This window comes from Sabethes cyaneus, chromosome 2 (genome assembly GCF_943734655.1).
Source record: "Sabethes cyaneus chromosome 2, idSabCyanKW18_F2, whole genome shotgun sequence".
Taxonomy (NCBI): Eukaryota; Metazoa; Arthropoda; class Insecta; order Diptera; family Culicidae; genus Sabethes; species Sabethes cyaneus.
Genome location: NC_071354.1, coordinates 20,054,709 through 20,071,658, shown reverse-complemented (window position 1 = coordinate 20,071,658; position 16,950 = coordinate 20,054,709). Strand labels below are relative to the sequence as shown.

General features: G+C 40.5%; 1 protein-coding gene across 3 annotated transcripts in view; it reads left to right on the top strand.

Moving 5' to 3' along the window:
* Nucleotides 1-16,950, top strand: part of LOC128734326 (ecdysone receptor) — a 599,356-nt gene that overhangs the window by 242,697 nt on the left and 339,709 nt on the right. The gene's annotated exons all lie outside the window — the stretch shown is intronic.

Below are 16,950 nucleotides of genomic sequence, written 5' to 3'. Positions count from 1 at the left end.
CCCAGTCTGAACATGAAATGTCAATTAAACGATCGTACGCTCAGCTCAGGCTCACGTTCACTGACTATTATACTTCTGCCTTGCTCGCAGCCTGGCATTGCTGCATGCATTCGATCCAGTTGTTGGGCGGCGAACCCACTGACTTTCAAGATCAATGTTGGCACCCAGGCAGGCAGGCAGGCAGGCAGCCAAGCTAGCAAACCCGAAGAAGTCGGTGGGTTGTTGGTTGATCTGATCGTTCGCTCGCTTGCTCGCTCGCTGGTTGGTTGGATCGCGGTGGATTGAAGCTTTCTGCGTTTCTGTTTGTTGTCATGTTTTGAATGACCTTTCGTTCGACATGTTGGTCTTGCCGCTGCTGCCTGGCTGGGTGGGTAATACGTTTATTGATTGTTGATAAAATCCGATGAGGGTCACCTTGGCTGTTGGAAAGTGGTATTGTTGATTTTCAGAAAACAATAAAAACTAATAAGACGACATACAGGCGAATGACTATTCAAATTTGATTATACATCTTTTCATGATTTAATTGTTCAGTTGATTTGATGACATTGACTTGTAAAACTGAAAAAGTTTTCACGTAGGACTTCGTCTTTGTTTACTAACAGGGTAGCACTTTGTAAAAATGCAAACAGAACAGTAATGAACTCAAAAGGAAGGCAAAAAATGTCCAGCAATTTTGTTGCTTGATGATTGTAACCATTATACAATTGTTAAGCAGTCAAAACTGATTGAAAAGTTAAATTTTTCAATTTTCAGTTTTCAACCAATCACTTGCAAGCGCAAATTTGCTTCCCTTTCTCCAGACGACAAAATTATACACCTGCGGTTTTGTTGGCTTCGGTTTCAGTAAAAAGAAACCAAGCTATTATTCTAGAGAATCTAGACGAAGTTGATGTCCTGAAAGTAAATCATATCGAAGAATTGCACAACCACCCCTTCCCTTCAACCAGTTTTCTCGATCAGTCACTAAAATCTAATTAAAATTGATGTCTCGTACGAATACGCATGTAACAGAAAATTATATTATCTTATATTTTAATGAAGTTATTCTTGAAAAGAATAACCATATTTTACAACTAGCGATGCCTTTGTTCCAAAATTTGTTGTATACATTTATTCTGGTTCATCGTACCAGTTAGATGCTAGTAATTCTTTACCTATTTTCATTCATATCGCTCTGATAGTCAATTGATACTGAATTAAGAACGACCAAAATATGATTTATAGAAAGGTGGTTTAACTCACAACGCAAATTGAAAATGATGCTCAAGTTTAAATTTCAATTTTGGTGTTTGGAATGCCAATTATAAATAATGTAAGGTTTTAACTGTATACGTTGGAGTTGTATCTTTTATTTCTAGAAAGGTTGAATTAGAGAAAATGAGGTTGAAGCGAATTACGAGCCTCGTTTCCACTTACCTCGTATTCCCACTTGTCCCGGGGTGCTTTTACATTGAAAATTAAATTAAAGCGAATCCGAAAACAATGTTGCAAAGCGAACGAGAAGCAAACGATGCCTTCTCTCACGCGAGCGAGTATGAGAAACATAGCACCCAACGCTTATGCCATTGACACACGCGTACGACAAAAAGCCTCCGTTACTGTGTGAGCTTCGTAGCGCATAACCTGCTTTCTGCATAACCCGCTCACAAGGCAAACAACTCGTGAGCAACCAGCTGCCCGCAAGGGCTAGCGGCACACTGAAATGCAAATTTTACGTTACTTTTTCTGCTTTATCTTACGCCCTCGATTTTACTCGCCGTTGGGAGGGCGAGCCCTCACGAGTGATCGGTATCAGCTGCTCGGGTTGCAATGCCGAGAGAGTGCGACAACCGTAACTGTAAGCTAAATACACACTCGCAAAGTTTCGTCGCAATGCATGAATAAATAAGAGCGAGACTCCACCTTAAGCCGGCGTGTGCATTAGAACGAGTACGCGTGTGCGAGTAAATATAAGACACTCCTTCCAGCAGTGTAGACCTCCGGTTTCTAGATACATAACTTCGCCATGAAAACTTATCTTGCGTGATGATTTGTGTGCTAGAAGAACGCGTCAAAATCCTCTCCGACCTTATATGACTTGGGCTGGTTACCACATCCCTCATCCAGTCTTCGATTCATTCGATACCCTGATGGTCCCTCTCATTTAGTTTATGGCAATGTAATAAAATGTGTGTTATATGAATATACAATACTAGCTGTAACCCGCGTGCGTCGCCTCGCGTCTAATTGAGAGCAAATCGGAGGTGCGCTATGTAACGCTAACGCTATGTAACTCAATGAGGTGCAACAACGATACTTTTGCTCGTCTTGTATGCAATCTGGTACGATTGGTTTAAGTCTTTGCTTAATGTGGGCGATTGCTACCACGCAAATATATTGCGCCCCTTGTTTTGGCTACAGACAAGGCTCTTATATATATAGAAGATAGATAGAAGATAGATATGAAGATATATGGGAAAATAGAACAATCTCACCAGCAGTCCTTCGAATGGAATAGAGTTGCATCATTTGAGTTTCCATTAGAGCTTCCATTATTAATTTAATTTTTCTTCTGGTATCCATGAGCATTATTTAAATTTTTTTCGGCTAGAGTTTTCACTGTAGTTGGAGGTGCTCCATGAGCTAAAATGAAACAAATAATTAAAATAACTTATTTCAATGGGTGCCAACTACAATTTTACAACAAACTACAACAAACGAGCTCAGAGAGAAATGAGAGTATGTCTCCTCTTTTTGTTAATATTTTTTGTTTTGTTTACGCTTGCCCAGTTTTGCTAAAAATGACGTCGAAACAAGAAGCATTTCGGGAGCGCATTGTATACTTCTACGAACTGCAACAGAAATCTCGGCAAAAAGTATACGGTACAACATTTAAAAAGCAAATATGTTGCAGCTTCGACTGTTTACTATATCCTAAGCCCGACAACTATTCGCAAACAAGGTAGTGGAAGAAACTTATGGACGCAGAAGGACATCGTTCTCTTTCTCGTTTCTTCAACAACAAGCCCTCTGGTTTGGCAATCAATTAAGATGCACCAGACAAATGTTTGAAGATAATTTTGATCCCGTTTCTACAAAAACATCATGCAGATGGGCAATACGTGTTTACGCCGCAAAACACAATCGTTCCCAAATACCCATTCGATCCCATTTTATCCAAAAACCACGACCCGAAAAATTTGCCTCAGTACACTCAAAAAAATCGACACGTCGCATCCACGTGAAAAATCATGTAAACTTCTGTACAGCAACTTACGTGAACTTCATGTACTAGTCAATGAGAAAGTTGATAAAATTTACCAGCATCGCACGTAAACTGGTTAGTATGAGTGCGAGTTACCAATAATTCACGTGAAAATTACATGAAAAGTGTGATGGATGAGAATTACGTATGTTTTCACGTAAACTTGACGTGCTGATTTTTATGAGTGTACGCCCAATCGAAGATTTCTTCGGGATTTTAAGTTGATTAGTAGAATCAAGAGATGCATTCGCAAAGTTGACATGACGGCCGAACAACGCTCCTGTTTCGACGTCAAACGAAAGCTTCGCCGAACAGCCGATTACGGATCTTTAATTTCGATAAATCAGATCTTCATCATGTATGTTTGTCTTTTTTGACAGTTTGAGAAAAAAATTGCCACCCGTTAAGCTTACCTATACCTACTAACAAGCTCGTGTGGCTCCGCCGTCACCCAAACCCGCAGTTATGAGATCAGACAACCGAGAACAACCCAGTATCGCACCTCCTAGTTTGGCTACTCAATAGGGCATTACCGGGTAAGGCCACGTGGAGCCGATAGGTAGGGGCCTGGGATGGCTAGAGCTATGTTGGACGCTTCCTCATTTGCCTTCCCCATTTCATACCCCAGTCGAAACAAGAGATGATGAACCAAAAAAAAGACACAAAAAGCACTATAAAAGCATTGAACTTGAATTGGAAATCGGACCTAAAATTGAAACTGAAATTGGAACTAAATCTAACGTTCTATTGGACTTGGATTTGATGGGCCGGTGATAATAGGACAAGAATAGGACCGGTGAGCAAAGTGAGGTGTTCCGCCATAACTCTGAAACACCTGGTCGGTTCTTCATAAAACTTTACACATGTCTTCTTTGCCATACGGGAATCAGCATAGAAGGATTGACAAAAGAAGGAGCGGTACCTAACAAGATGGGGTAGGCTTAAATAAGTAAAAGGGGCAGTGTTTCTATTGCAGCTTAATCGATTGCAGTTGTACAAGCGGCTGGTAGACAAGAGGGTCGGGGCCCCCATCCTTGGGTCACTACTAAGCAGAAGGTGAAAATAAGAAAAATGTAACAAAAGTGTTGATACCCGACTAGCACGGTTGTTACAAATCAGTTGTAGCAACGGATATATTACTAATTCTAGTCATAAAATAGGTTGTTGCAACATAAAGGGCGAAAACTGTGCTGCTTGGGTAGTATGTTCATGACGAGACAAGATATGAAAGGCTAAGAGCTGAAAATTAGGTAAGAAAGGGAAACGAGGGGAAATAGAAGCAACGCTTATTAAGTTTGTACACAGCTTTGAAGCTTTAGATTGGACTTAAAATTGCACTGGAGACTGGAGCTACTTTTATACAATCAATTTACTTATTGCAAAAATTGTAGAAGCTTCAGTGGCAGATGCAGAGCAATTTGATAGAAGTTTTAGAGTAACTTGAGAGTTTTTTGAGCGGATACAAAGCAGCTTTAAGTGTTTCGTGCAGCAGATTCAAAGTAAAACTCTGAGTGATTTCAACAGCTTCAGAGTAATTGCAGTACAATTTCTGCCCAACTGCAGAGTAGCTTCAATGGAACTGCTGAACAGTAATCTGTCTCAAAACAGCTTCTGAGCAATCAGAACAGTTCGAGAATAGTTTGTGAGAAGTTATTGAACAATTCTAAAGCAGTTTCATGGTAGTTTTGTAAAAGTTTCAGTGCAAGTTGAGCAATTTCAAAGCAGTTTCTAAACAGTTTCAGAGAAATTTCAGAACGGTTTCAGAGTACGAACAGTTTTCAAGCGGTTTTGCAATCTTAAGCTATTTCAGAGCAGAAATTTGAGAGCAGTTACATAGCAAATTATTATGCAGTTTTAAACTAGCTTCTGAGAAATTTTACAGCATTTTTAGAGTAGTTGCCTTGCAAGTTAGCAACAGTTTTGGAGTAGCTTCTGAGAAGTTTAGAAGCGAATTCAAAGCAGCTTTAAGCAAGTTTCAGAACAGTTTCTGAGCACTTTCAAGCTGTAGATTCAGAGTAGTTTAAGCGATTTCCAAACAGTTTCAGAATAATTCCAGAGTTATTTCAGCACAGTTTCTGGACAGTATCAGAATAACTTCTAGGAAACTTCAGAACTGTTACCAGTTTTAAAGCGTTATTCAAATTTAAAGCAGTTTCTGAGACGTTTTAGAGTAGTTTTAGGTTAGTTTTGAAGTAGTAGTAGTAGTAGTTCCAGAATAGCGTCGTAGAGGTTTCAGAGCAGTTTCAAGACAGTTTTTAAGTAGTTTCAAACAAGCTGCTGAATTGAATATTTTCAAAGCAGTTTCTAATTCTAAGAGCAATTTCAGAAGAACTTCTGACCAGTTTTGAGCATCCGACCGATTTCAGTGCTGTTTCAAACTAGTTCCAAAGTAATTTCTGAAACTCAGTAGCTTTGAATGAATTTTAGAACAGTAATCAGTTTCATATCTATAGCTTCTGAGAACTTTTAGAGCAGTTTCAAATCAGTTCTTGAGTATTTTCGGACAAGTTTCAGACCAATTTTAATGCAGTTTCAGGGTAATTTCAGAGCAGTTTTTCTTGTTTTCAATTTCAAAAGAAGTTTTGAGCAGTTTTATGTTGCCGGCTTTGATTAGTGTCAGAGCGATGTCCTAGTTTAAGTTTCTACGAACGCAGTTTTAAAGTAGCTTCAAAGGAATTTTAGAACAGTAATCAGTTTCAGAGTAGCTTCTGAGCAATCAAAGCAGTTTCTGATAGGTTCTAAAGCAATTTTAGAGTAGTTCGCAGTCTCGCAGAAGTTTCAGAGCAGTTTCGAAGAAGTTTCTGAGTAGTTTCAGACAAGTTTCAGACCAAATTCATAGTACAGTTACTGCGTGATTCCATTGCAGTTTTCGGGCAATTTTAGAACAGTTTCTAAGCAGTATTCATCCGTTTCAATTTCAGAGCCATATCAGTAGAGCTTCAAAGTCATTTAGAGCAGATTTTGATTAGTTTTAGAACTATTAGAACTATTTCAGGCCAGTTTGTAAGAAGTTTCAGAGCAATTTTATAGCAGCTTCAAAACATTTTTATAGCAGCTTCAGAACCATTTTTGAACAGTTTCAGAGCAGTTCCATAGCAGTTTTGCATCCTTTTTGCAGAACAGTTTCAAAAGAGTTTCTGAGCAATTTTGAGGCCCCGATATGTAGTAGTGTTCAAGCGATTTCTGAACTGTTCCCGAACATCTCCAGAGGAATTTAAGAACAGTAATAAGTTTCAAAGTAGCTTCTGAATAATCAAAACAAATTAGTAGTTTTAAACTAGTTCCGATGTAGCTTCGCAGAAGTTTCAGAACAGTTTCAAAGCAGTTTCTGAGTAGTTCCAGACAAGTTTTAGACCATATTCGAAGCAGTTTTAGAGCAATTTTGGAACGGTTTCAGAACAGTTTCTAAGCAGTTTTTGTCCGTTTCAATTTTAGAACCATTTCAGAAGAATTTCAGAACTGTGTCTTGGCGAGTTCAGAGCAGTTTCCGAGCATTTTCGGAAGAGCCCTGATTCAGAGTAAATAACCTTTCTAAGCAGTTTTACATCTGTTTCAGACTAATTTTACAGCGGTTCCAGAGCACTTCCAGAGCGGATTCCGTGCATATTAAAAGTAGTCGACAGTTTCAGAGTAGCTCCAAAGAGGTTTTAGAGCAATTTTAGAGCAGGTTCGGTAAATTTCAGAGCAATTTTCAAAAAATTTCAATGTAGTTGCAAAGCAATTTAATGGTAGTTTTTAAGTAGCTTCTAAAAAGTTTCACAGCCGTTTCAGAATAGAACGGTTCTTGGTCAGTTTCAAACTAATTTTAGACCAACCCTAAGCAGTCAAAGCAATTTCTGAGAAATTTCAGAGTAGCTTTAAAAAGTTTCTAAACATTTTCTAAGCATTTTTCGAAGTCTTAAAACAGTTGCCGAGTACCCTCGAAGCAGAGTCTGAGTAATTTCAAAACAGTTTATGAGCAGTTTTAGTGTAGTTTCAAAACAGTTCCAAGGTAGCTTCATAAAAGTTTCTGAGAAGTTTCAATGCAGTTTTAGACAAGTTTCAGAACAAATTCAGAGCAGTTTCTAAGTTGTCTTGGATAGGTTTCAGAACGTTATCAGAGTAATTTTGAAAGCAGCTTCAGAGCAATGTCAAAACGGCTTATTAGTAGATTCAGAATAACTTCTACACGGTTTCGGACCAGTTTCGAGCAATTTGTGAGTAGTTTCAAAGCAGCTTTTAAGACGTTTCAGAGCAGTTTCAAGTTAGCTTAAAAGCCATTTCAGACTAGTTTCTGAACAGTTTCAAAACAGTTCGAATCAGAGCGTGCAGAAAGCTGTTAGAAACTTATTAAAATTCTTTCTCCGCTTTTAGATCTTCAGCTCACTCCAATCACTTTCCATAAGACATAATCCCATGTCAAAAGATTGTTGTTCACGCTTCATGAAATCATGTTACAAATTAAGATCATGTGATTGATTAGATTAGATTATCCTGGTCAGTGTATCCTAGTTTTTCGACTTTCGACATATTATTTGTTTGCCTAGAATATTATATTGTTTGTTGTAAAGCATTTGTTTGGAATTGAAAGTGGCGAACCAACAGTGCGAAACGATATTTTCAATCAGGATTTGAAATTTACAACTGAATCGAGGAATATCATTCCGGAATCAATTCGCGAGGAACGCCTTACCAGCGAAACAACTCTATCTAGGTGCATATTTATCGTTGCAGCCAGCTGCAAACAGTACTCATTTGCAAACCATCAACAATATAATTGCATCATCTGCCATTTACCGGATTGATTTCTCCTTTTATAGCTACCAAGTCCTGCTGCGCTCCTTTACAGACGGACTGTGCAGATCCTACGTCTTTTAAAGTTCACTATCGCATTCGCGGCACCAATCAGTGCAGTCAGTCAGTCAGTGGGAAGCACAAAAAGGCGCAGCCGGGAAGCATTAGCTAGAGAGAGCTTAGCTGCTGCTAGCTGCCCATCCTACTGACTGCCCAATCACCAGCAACCCGTTAATGTCGGTAACCATGGCAAAGTCACGACTCCTCATAAAGCCAGCACTCTAGAGAGCCCTATAATCGGACTTACTACTCCTACGAGGGCCCGGTACTTTTGTTGTCTCGTTAATATTGCTGCCAATTGGCAACAGTTGGTTGGACTTCATCGGCACGGTACGGGGTGGCGGTCGGTAGATTGATTGTAACCTTGAACTTTTCGCCGACCGGGGTTCGTTCGGCTTCCGATTGTGAAAGGTATGAGGCAAATGTAAGGTTTTTGTTTTTTTTTTCTCGCTCTGCATTTCCTACGCCACGGCTGATTAACTTCGTCTGACCCCGAATCGGGTTGGGCTTCCAGTCCATTGGAAACAGAAGAAAAAAACACGACGCAGTTCTAGGTTTGCAAACCGATCGAAATCATCGTCAGTATCGCAAAACAACCAGCTCGGACGGATCGGGAATGGGCGCAGAGCCGTACCGTAATGCTAAATGTAGACCAATGAACCGCCCAATCGTGAAATTGCCACCGTTCGGTTTGACAGGCGATCCCCAATAAGGTACCATTACCTAAGTCAACCGGGTGGTAGGACTGTGATTTTTATCAGTTTTTTGTTCTGCTTTTAGTGTTCTGTCTAAACCAATTTACCGAAAGTCAAAATCACATTTCAGCAAAAATACGTTGGATTTTTCATGTCCCGTGTAAAAGTTAAACCGTAAAACTCGATTTACCGCGAGGGTATTTTCCACCGCCCGGGAGGAAGGGGGTATTGCATTTCACGGAAGTATATTTAACAAGCAACCGAATTGTAAAATACTACACGTCGTTAGACCGCACCGCTCGCTGCTGGCTGAAAAGCTTTCCTAGGGTTTCGTTATTAGTGTTTTCCTGCGGTCTTCGGTTGGTTCGTCCGGGAAACGGGAAAGCGTGCGTGCGTGTGCATGTGATGCAACACGGTTTTCTCTATAATTGGGTTAACGAGCCCAGCAACCCCCCATGCCCAGACATGTATGGTGTCTATAGAACTGTACTACGACGGTAAAAGCATAAAGGGATTGCGGTGACAGTGAAGTTTTTTACGCTTACCGTAGGTCATGGCACCTGTCGGATGGTGAAGCACGCTGAAGCTTCCGTAGTGGGAAACCTGAAACCGGTGCGCAGTTCTACTACACATACCTATGATAGCTATACGTCGAACGTTTTTTTTTCTATTCTATCCATTCACAAGTGGAATTACTTGTGTTACATTTGTTTTGCATTTGCCTAACAAAATGAGTTCTCCCTTCCTCTGAAATATGGGTTCTATTTGGGGGTGGCAGTCAAATTGACAGTACTTTTCTTGTTGGTCAAACATTGAAAGGATAAAAGGAAAAATTCTACGCATTTTTCGTTATATATAGGTACTAGCTGACCCGACAAACTTCGTATTGCCACAAATTAACCTGTGTTGTACATAAATCATGAATCTCGGATGATCTTTGTCACAAACTCGAGTTTTGCAAGTTTCTGAGGAGTTCAACCTTAGATGATTCATTTTGGCAGTTACGTAACTATAAAAGCATCCCAGGTAACCAATAAGCATCACCAATGCTATTCAAATGTAGGCCAATAAGCATTTAAGTCGCCTTAAATGCTACTTAAATGCTATTTTGGCAAAATATACAGCTACTTTACTGATAACCTTTTTATAGTGCTAACAATGCTAATTTACAGCTAATTACCGACACGAAGAATTTGAATACAATTTTAGATGCCAATTTACAACACCTTTGCAGTCAAAAAGCTAATATACAACAACGTGCATTATAAAATGCCAGATACGCTGATTTGCTGCTTATGTTAATGCTTATTAGTTACCAGGAATGGGTATTTTAATATACAAATTTGCAATTTTTGCTCACAGTAAAATAGAAAACAACTCCCCTGTTCCCTCATTGCATAGCCAGAAAGCGGATAGTAATATTCGCCATGATTGTACAACATTTCGCCGAATATCACTTTGCGAAAAACCTTAAGCGGAATGTACCATTTCACGGAAAACTTTTTTGTGGAAAGTACCATTTCGCGATCCTCTCCTTACTCGCTGTCGCTCGTTCCAGGAAACCCAGGTAGACCTAGGAAAACAAATAAACCTAGACAGTAGTGATTTCTGCGGGGAGTTGCATCCCCCCAATGGGCGGCGCTTTCAACGGCGGGTCACCGGTAACACTCGCGGCCGTCTCGTCCTGAATGATCTAGTGTTACTATAGATAGCTTTTGGGGTCTTGTTATTGACTAATGTTTTATGGAAGAGTCTCGAATTTCTCGAGTTCGATTAGTTTTTGAGTTTCGCAAAAAATTCTGTTTTATTTGTATAAGAGTCCATATCCGCCTACCACAGGGGTGAACGGTCTCTATCATAAAATAAATTCAAGACTCCAAAATCTCCATGCCAAATCGGCTCCATTTGCTTGATTAGTTCTCGAATTATGAAGAAATTTGTATTTCATTTGTGTAGAAGCCCCCCCTCTTAAAAGGGAGATGGGTCATAATTCGCTTTCTAAAGAGGAGAGGGGTCTCAATTCACCATAGAAAAAAATTTGCCTCCAAAACCACTTACATGTCAAATTTTGTTCCATTTACTTGATCTTCATTTGTATAGGACCCTTTGTATATATACCCCTCCTAAAGTGGGGAGGGGTTCCAATTCATCATGGAAAATATTTTTGTCTCCGAAAACACCCACATGCCAAATTTGGTTCCATTTGCTTGATTAGTTCTTGAGTTATTAGGAAATTTGTATTTCATTGATACAGGAGCCCCCCCCTCCTAAAGTGGGGAGGGGTCCCAATTCATCATAGAAAAAATGTTTGTCTCCAAAAACACCCACATGCCAAATTTGGTTCCATTTGCTTGATTAGTTCTCGAGTTATAAGGAAATTTGTATTTCGTTTGTAAAGGAGCCCCCCTCTTAAAGTGGGGAGGGGTCCTAATTCGCCATAGAAAATATTCTTGCCCTCGAAAACTTTCACATGCCAAATTTTGTTCCATTTGCTTGATTAGTTCTCGAGTTATGAGGAAATTTGTATTTCATTTGTAAAGGAGCCCCCCTCCTGATATGGGGAGGGGTCCCAATTCATCATGGAAAAAAATTTTGTCTCCAAAAACACCCACATGCCAAATTTGGTTCTATTTGCTTGATTAGTTCTCGAGTTATGAGGAAATTTGTAGTTCGTTTATATAGGAGCCCCCCTCTCAAAGTGGGGAGGAGTCCTAATTCGCCATAGAAAATATTCTTGCCCTCGAAAACTTTCACATGCCAAATTTTGTTCCATTTGCTTGATTAGTTCCCGAGTTATGAGGAAATTTGTATTTCATTTGTATAGGATCCCCCCTTCCTAAAGTAGGGAGGGGTCCCAATTCATCATAGAAAAAAATTTTGCCTCCAAAAACACCCACATGCCAAATTTGGTTCCATTTGCTTGATTAGTTCTCGGGTTATGAGAAAATTTGTATTTCGTTTGGATAGGAGCCCCCCCTCTTAAAGTGGGGAGGGGTCCTAATTCGCCATAGAAAATATTCTTGCTCTCGAAAACTTTCACATGCCAAATTTTGTTCTATTTGCTGGATTAGTTCTCGAGTTATGAGGAAATTTGTATTTCATTTGTATAGAAGCCCCCCCCCCTCCTAAAGTGGGGAGGGGTCCCTATTCATCATAGAAAAAATTTTTGCCTCCAAAAACACCCACATGCCAAATTTTGTTCTATTAGCTTGATTAATTCTCGAGTTGTGCAGAAATTTGTGTTTCATTTGTATGGGAGCCCCCCTCTTAGTGGGAGGAGGGGTCTCTAACCATCATAAGAACCTTCCCTGGCCCCAAAAACCCCTATATGCAAATTTTCACGCCGATCGGTTCAGTAGTTTTCGATTCTATAAGGAACATACGGACAGACAGACAGACAGAAACCCTTTTTTATAAGTATAGATATGTATTTTTTAACATTGTGCATAACTATGATCATTGTGTTATTTTTTTATAAATGTCTGTAGATTACGCCATTATTCACAAAAGAGCGATAATATTTGACAACGAAATAATATAAAGTAGTTCACTTATATGTACTTATATGTACTTATATAGCACCTTTATATGTCAGAAAATATCGTCGTTAGCAGTAACGCTAAAATTGTTCTTCGAGAAAATTTACAACTTTATGATCGAAATTCACTGCAGTGATCAAATTACCCAGCATAATTAGAAAAGATAATTAGTTTTAGTCATGTTTCAGACAAAAAGAGTGATTGCATGCAGTGCTTTCGTTAGAAAAATGCGATGCAGCAATGTACCCTCGGAAGAAAACGCGAAAGAATTCGCAACCTGACCCAAATGGCTGAGGCATAGAGACATGAGAATGCAAGTATAACTTTTAACTTGTATTGATTGGAATTCTGTGGAGCATCTTGGGGTCCAAACCTACGAATGCCAATTCATGGAATCATATCTTGTTTATGTTTTTGAATGACCAACTTCATGAAGCTGTGGAGTGGAAGAGTGGGGAAAAAGCAAAGCCTTGGGCTTAAATGTTTTTGTAAGACTTGATTCTTCTTTATCGACAGACTTCACAGCCGGCTGTTAGAGTACAGGACAGCTACGGAGTTACGGGGCTAGTGCAACAATCCTACTAACTCTATCTAGCAGCACCGTCTAGCCGAGATTCGAACATACGACGACTGGCTTGTTAGACCAGTATCGTACCACGAAGCTAACTGGGCGGGTGGAAGAGTGGGGAAGTGGATTCTATATGAAAACATAATTTTTAATATTAGTCTAAAGTGTGATTTCCAGTATGCAGAAAACCAACGTTATCGCTACTGAGACGCTATGAGCTATCCTGAAACTGCGCTAAGAATTTGGTCTGAAACTTGTCTGGATATACTCAGAAACTGCTTTGAAAATGTTCTGAAACCTATGCGAAGCTACATCGGAACTGGTTTAAAACTGGTCTAAAACTACTAACTTGTTCTAATTGCTCAGAAGCTACTCTGAAACTTATTACTGTTCATAAATTCCTCTGAACCTATTGGAGAACTGTTCGGAAATCGCTTGGACACAACTCTAAATTGGCAGCTCAAAACTGTTCAGAAAGTCTTTCGAAATTGCTTTGCAAAAAGGATGTAAAACTGCTATGAAACTGTTCAAAAATGGCTCTGAAGCTGCTATATATTTGCTCTGAAACTTTTCTGAAACTATTCAAAATCTTTGAAATCTTTGGCTTTGAAACTATACCCTGGAACCCCTACTCTGGAACTGTTCTGAAATCGCTCGGAGACTACTCTGAATCCGATGCTCGAATTACTTAGATACTACATGCAACGTTCATTCAGCACCATCACAGAAAAATAAATTATAATTTTTCTTAGGTTGGCTTAAAGTTGGGCTATTTTTAGACACAAATTGTGCCTCTTCCTCCACCTACTGTAGAAACCACCGACCGAGAAGTTTTAATCTAACTTGTTTTTACTTTCAGGACGACGACACTATGCAAACCCTTACGACTTGCAAGGTACTGCGTGTGACGTTGTTCGTCCGTAAGCGTGTTAGTCCGCGTTCCTCAGCGCGGGTCTTCGGAGAAAGGTTCCGTTCCTATGGAATTGACCAAATTCGTGATTTTAGTCATGACCTTGAAATGCGGTCAGGCATACATGTATATATATTTTTTTTGAAACGATGATTCTACAATTGATAAAGGGACGGTAAGGGATAGGAGTCACAACGACAACTTGTTACGCGTACCTATTACCCTCCCCCCTTCCTTTCCACTCTTTCCTCTCCATTCCCAAAAAATCCTTCTTCATTACTTTCCCTTACCGTCCCTTTATCAATTGTAGAATCATCGTTTCAAAAAAAAAAACAAATTATGCCTGACCGCATTTCAACGTCATGACTAAAATCACGAGTTTGGTCAACGATAGTTTATACAATCGACGGATGGAACGGTAGAAGAAAGCAATGAATGTTGATAGTGTCCAAACAGAATAGGACAATGTGTGAAGGGAAAACAGCGAAAAATAAGATAAAGGAAGGTCATTGAAGTAAGGCTTAAGCAGTTGTCTCACCGTTCCAGCTGTGGAATGCTGTAACTTATCGTTCATTTCACCGAAAATTTCTTCTGTTAACTCAGTTCAAATTTGTTCTAGCCGGTAGCTTAGAGCTAAATTTGTAATAATTTCAGTAAACATGATTTGCATTATCACCTACTCAACTATGTCGAATGCAAATTACTTGATTTCAAATTATCGCATTCAAATAAAATAGCTTCAATTCCCACACGGACTGTAACGTGGCTGAGTTATCGTTATCGTCGCAATCGTCAGGGGAAATTACAATTTTTTTTATTATAATTTCACCACACCATCAGATACCGGCCGGGCCGGGCCAACCCATCAACTGAAATCATTTAATTGTGCTTTGTTCTTTGCTGCAACAGCCCTTTCCGTGTCAACTGCAACCTGCACCAGAGCGCGTGAGTGTACACAGTTCCAGACAGCGCGCTTCAGAACTAACTACACAACTGAATCAACAATTGCGTTAGTTCCAATTGGAGTTCATTACCTCGGCAAGCTCAAACAAACTGCATTATATCACGGGCAATAAATTCAACTTTCCCCCCGGTGAGGCCCGGGCCTCACCCGGATCCTGCCTGCCCTGCCGATGTGAAAGAAAAAAAAATTGAATGTGGTACAGTAATATTTACCCACAGACACAATCTACTACCTCGGGCATTTCCCATCCCGCCCCGCCGTTCGGTTTGATCCTCTCGGGCCTTGGAGAGTCCATTGCATGTTCCTGCGGAATAACCTTCAAAGGTTACTCACCTTCACCTTGGCAAAAATGTTCTCGCACTCACTCCGTTCGACACTTGGCTCTCAACCCAGCCAGCATTCGAATTCGCTTCGGCTGGCCGGATTTAACCTTTTTCCCTTTTATTTTCCCCCGCCAATCTCCCGTCATGCCCACCCATCCCATTCCGCCTTATCACTGATGGCCTCACTGCTGCAACGCATCAGCATTGCCTGCCAGAACTAAATAACCCATGGAACACAGAACCGACATTCGGCTCGGACCCACGCCCTTGGATGACACTGACCTGCGCCAACCGAGAGCAAATTGTGCTGCGCAACGACCGAGACGCGGTGTCCTCTCGTGCTTCCACGCCACCGTCATCGATGCGGCGTCGTCGCCGCCTTGCACCAGCACACCAGAGCAGACAACAAACCCCGAACCGGAGAAAAACGTAAGGGGGGAAGAGGGTACCAAATGCAAAAACTGTTTGTTATGTACAGCTGGCGAGTAGGTACCTACCACCTTTTTTCCGAAATAATAAAAATAATAACAACCAACATAAAAAAGTACGATCACACCGTTGTTGTTGCTGCTGCTGCTGCGTTGCCATCCTCCTGCCGATGTGGCAGTGGTAGCAGCAGCGGCGACGCACGGCGTCATCGTTGTCGTCACCCCGCCATCCGCGGTTGCCAATAATCGAGCGGCGGCGCGGCGGTGTTCGGTGTTTCCACTCAGATGCCTTTGTCTTCCCGAATGGATTCCTCCATCTCGTGCAAATAATGTTGCTCGATGTTTACACGGTATTGAAAAAAAAACAGCTTTTTCAATCGATAAAATTTGAGGCAGAGAAAGTTTTTTAGAATAATTTAGTAATAGTTTCAATGGTGGCTGCCCCATTTATGCTATGTGTAGACTAAGTCTTGTCTTGGTGTAACTTAGCTGAATGAAGGGATGGTATATAAACTTATGAATCAATAACAATTGAAAGTCTGACTAAAAGTAAATCTGGACGTCCCTCGTGCGTCACCGGCACGCCTCTTGTGGTAGGCACTGGAATCATTTGACATAACTTTGTTTACATGTTAATGAAGAGCAACTGGTGCAAGTTTCGCAAAAATATTCCACCACGTTGCGTAGCAGTACAGAATAGAACTCAAAAGACGTAAAAAAAATCTCGCACAAACATCTGAAAAATCCAGATATCTGGATCAAAGTTGGCTGAAGTGCTAAAAATGCCAAACTCAACTGTGTGTAATGTTCTGAAGGGATATAGGGAAAAACTAGGTGTGGAAAAACGGCAAAGAACTTTCAAGAAAAACGAAACTAAGAACCGAGAGTTGAGGAGGAAGATAATGAAGTGCGTCAAGTCCAACCCTGGCGTCACCATCCGAGCTATGGCGAGAAGGTACGATACCAACTATCAAACCACGTGGAATATCTTCGCTCGAGAAGCCTATGAAGCTGAATTTGGTAGCCAAGAAGCGTGCTAGGTGTTTTGTACGAGCAAGATTTGATGAAATTCAGCGAATGTATTTTGATGGACGAAGAAACCTACGTGAAAATGGATTCCAAGCAAGTTTCCGGTCAAAATTTTCACATCGAAACTGGGCGTGGCGATATGCCAGGCAAACATAAGTTCGTGTTTGCTGATAAATTCGCAAAGAAGACCATGATCTGGCAACGAATATGTAGCTGTGGACTGACGACTGAGCCTTTCATCTTTTCCTGACCACTGACATCAAGTTTATGTACGGAAAAATGCTTGAATTCGTAATTATAAAGTTACCTGGCCAGATTTAGCTAGCTGTCATCACTGGCATACTCAAACTGGTGCCACGTTCCCCCCAAGTAACAATTTAAGTTTTATTGCACTCCTATGATGGTTTCGTGACC